The following is a 4327-nucleotide window of genomic DNA, read 5'->3' as shown; positions in this document are numbered from 1 at the left end:
TTGAGGTGCTTGGAATGTTGATTGTGCTTCTTTTTTTACTCTGTGCTCAGCGTAACCGGTTACGCTTCAGTCCGTAACCGGTTACGAACCCGTGTTTTCCTTGTTGCGCTGTTTTTGTACACAGCGTAACCGGTTACGCTCCCGACCGTAACCGGTTACGAGCTTTTTTTTGCCTCTACTTCGACTTCTGTGTACAGCGTAACCGGTTACGGGTCAGGGCGTAACCGGTTACGGCTGTGTGTTTTGTTCCTAACTTTAAAAATTCATATCTTTTAACTCGTAACTCCGTTTTGCGCATTCTTTATATCGTTGAAAAGCTTGTAATTTTACTTCCTGATGGATTGATTCATCTTTCTGAATTTTATGTCCTTCATGATTGTATTTTGGATCGCTTCTGGTATGTTTGTTGCGCGCGTTTACTCGTGTGTGATTGTCGTTCGTTTTGATGTGTGTTTCGACATGTTTTCATATACTTTTATGTGTGTCATTGCCATTCTGTTTTTTATACTTGTTTCATATTTCCGCATCTTATATTGTTATCTATTTTCTGTTTATCATGTAGTACAATAACGCAATTCCGATTGCGATGTCCTGTTATCTCTAACGTGTGTGCCAGTGTACGAGGCTTTTAGCCGGTTACCGATTGATGCTTATTCTATGAGTGTTCCGCTTTACTTGCGGAACATGGTTTCATTCATTCCCTTCGTGTTCTCATCTTGGAGACACGTCTCTATTACTTTATATCTGCTTGTTTGGTTTGCTTGTTCCTCTTGCAGGTGTATTGTGATTATGCTCGACGCGCATGTCAAACTTTGCTAGCTTGTTTGCTTTGCTAGCTCTCTTCGCTTTAGTTTACGGATTATCATCCGTTTGGTATTGATTCCGTTTCATTTTATTTCTTGCACTTTTGCCGCTTTCCGCATCATCCTATAACATGAGAAGTAGGACCTAGACATTCATCTGGCCAAGCCCTCGAAAGAGGCTCTGTTTTTGTTGGTGTGTTTATATTTATGCTTTGCGACAGGGAGTCACGGTGTAATAAGTCCTATATGGCACTCCGTTAAGTCCTCTTGGAAGGCACGCGTAAAGGGTTAGAAATCAACCCCCGCCTAGTCTCATCGAGTCTGTTCAGTATGCGCACGCTACGCGTGGCTCGCTTATGAACCTGCACAAGATCTTATTATCAAGTATGTCATGAAAAAGGTTCATGCAGCCGGACCCCCGCTTTTCCTATAGCTCGCGTTGCTCGACGTTGATGCTCGGTGTACGCACGCACCGTTTTCCTTTCCGATCCGTCACGACTTGGTTGCTGAGAGGTATCCGCTCCTCTTCTCTATGGCCCGATCATTTTTGCAAGGTCTAGTGCTTGGTTGACTTGGGTGATTCGCTCCCCTTGGCTATGGCGGGACCGCTTTTCTACCACTCGGCCAGTTCTGTTGGTTTTGTTTGCTTTACGAGTGGAGCTCGTTTGTGTGATATTATTGTTTGCTTTTACCTTTTCCCCCGTAGGTTGCTAGTTTAGTTTAGACTTGTACCCTTTGTATGATAACACTAGGTAGCAAGATTTCCCCCTTAGCGTAGGTCTTCCTCATGCATTCTTTAAAACACAAACCACACTCTTTAATTTTCTTTTCTTAAGAGCTTGTTATTTCCGCTCCATTCCCAAGCATAAGCCTCCAAAGGTCGAGCAGCAGAGTGCGAATGTAACTCGTTCACCTAAAAAACACAAAACAAATAGAAATTAGTTAGCCGAGCTACGGTAGTTCTGATTCTGCAAAACAGATACGTAGGCAGCGGGATAGGGCCCGTGCGAGCACAATCCTTTCTTTTCCCTACATTCTGCATTCATTTTAGTCCAGATTAGCGTAGATTTTTTACACACCCATAGTTTTAGACACAGGCGTGGATACCATCAAGTACGATGGGCGCGTGGGGTGCTAACACCTTCCCCTCGTGTAACCGACTCCCTTACCCTTTTTCTCTGGTCGTGAGACCGTTGTGTTGTTTTTGTGGTTTGTTGGCATTCCCTTCCTTTTCAGGATAAATATGTTAGTGGCGACTCTGTTAATTTTCGCGGTAGCGACAGCTGGCGACTCTGCTAGGGACGTCTTGATCTATTGCGGATCCGGACATAGCGAGACTATCCTAGCGCTTGTGTTTTTATCTTTGGGTGTTTTTACTGCTTTGCATATTTACCTGTTTGGATTGCATTCTATGCGCGCTTTTACTTTTCTGCATCATATTCTGGACTCTCTGGATCTCTGTCTGTTGGGTGGGTGTTACAAGAGGTAAAAGGCCCAATACCCAGGCTATGTGCGAACCATATGAACATTAGGATAGAGTGGGAGCATGGTTTGTCTCGAGGTGTACGCCTCGGGATGGATTATGTGACCACGAGCAGAGTAGTGGTTTCAAACAGAGGTATTATCGTCACCCCCGCATCTGTGCTGTGACGGTGCTTACCTTCGGGCGGACCATATACTGCGTTTCATGACCTTACCTTGGCCTAGATTTTACCCTTGAGTGGGGAGGGAATCAATGATCATATAACAGGTACATTGTTGGTGACCGCTGTTCTTGTTCGTGGGTTACCGCTGTTCTCGTTCGTGGGTTACCGTTGTTCTCGTTCGAGCATACTATTGGTTCCTGTTCGTGGGGTACTGTGGTTCTTGTTCGAGTGGTAATCCGTGTTCTATTCCAGTGTGTTATTAACTATGGGCTTTGGTTCCGTGGATTGACATTCCGTGTTATGTGTGGTATACCATTTGGGGGCCAAACCTTTGACTTGGTACTATGTGTATTACCGGCAGTCCAGAATTCCCGGTGGGCGGCAACAAGTCCCACGACTTTGCATCATAACATATTTATTTCCAAAAGGAACGCAAAAAAAAAGTATAATAACAAGCATTTACATGTCATGTTTTTCAGGGATATTCAAGAGTTCATTCAGGTTGCAGATGGACACTCCCACTGATACTGTCAAAGAAGCGAAGAGACATACACACACCTACAGCTTTTTCCGAGAGCCTTTGACCGCCTTAGAGGGTTTGAGTTCGTTGATGACTTCTTTTTGTTTGAAGACTTTCACAGATAATTATGGGAATATTCTGACTTTGTTGGAAACCGTGTTGACACCCCTGCTTTGCAAACTTTGGTACAATTCTATGATCCTGAAATAAGGTGTTTCACGTTCCAGGATTACCAGTTGGCTCCGACATTGGAAGAGTACTCCATTATCCTTAATCTCAAGATAAAAGATGAAGTGCCATTCATCGATATTCCTAAGGAAGTGAACTTCAAGTCAATTTCTACTGCTCTTTATTTGAGCATAAAAGAAGTATCCGATAATTGGAAGTCGAGTGGAGTTTCGGGTTTACCTTTGAAGTTCTTGATAAGAAAAGCTAAGGAGGAATTTGGGAAAGAGAATTGGAACGCGTACAATGCATTGCTCGCTGTGGCCATTTACAGGATCGTGATGTTCCCGAATGTTCCCAATTTTGTAGACTCGACTGCAGTACACCTCTTCATGGGAAAGAACCCCATTCCTACATTGTTGGCCGATACTTATTATGCCATCCATTCCCGATATGAGAAGGGTGGCGGTGCTATTACTTGTTGCCTTTAGTTGTTGTTCATCTGGTTCCTCTCTTTGTTACCTAGCAAAGGGCCTTTTGTGATGTAGCGGGGAAATTCTGAGATCGAAACCATAGGATTGACTCGACTTAATATTTCGTTTAAAATCGCCACCGCGCTTTATTGTTTCCAAAGGAAAAGGGAAAAGAACGTAAAACCCAAAGTTTGTTTTTAAAACAAAAAGATAACTCAGGTTCGGGTGTTGATTATTCAAGGTGAAGGTTTTAAGCACCCCTCATATATGTGGTATTCCACAGGAACCTTTTTGAAAATCTGTGTCGTGTGTGCTAAAAAAGGGTTTGTTTTATTTTTAAAATAAGCTCGGCAAGACATTAAGTCTTGTGCCTACATACCTCCTCGGTGCAATGGAGAAGTCAGAGCTAATGTAGTTCCGCTTTAAAAGGGAAAACATTTTAAAAACGAATAAACACTTTATCGTCGTCTGAGAGAAATACTCAGCCATTGATCTTGAGCATGAGAACAAATGAGTTCTTTGTTTCGCAAATGAAAGAAGGGCTCCAACTCGGATAGAAATCGACGAGTATGCCACTAGCTCTCTCACGCGGAAAAGATCTCATTATATTAATCAATTTCAAAATCGTGGGGTATCGCCACTCGTTTCAACAATTAGTCGTGTCCAAACTTTTTCAAGAAAAGCCTCTAAGGGAAAATGATATTTTTAAAAGAAATGTTT

This window comes from Vicia villosa, unplaced genomic scaffold (assembly GCF_029867415.1).
Source record: "Vicia villosa cultivar HV-30 ecotype Madison, WI unplaced genomic scaffold, Vvil1.0 ctg.001782F_1_1, whole genome shotgun sequence".
Lineage (NCBI taxonomy): Eukaryota > Viridiplantae > Streptophyta > Magnoliopsida > Fabales > Fabaceae > Vicia > Vicia villosa.
Note: the sequence above shows the minus strand (reverse complement) of the source record.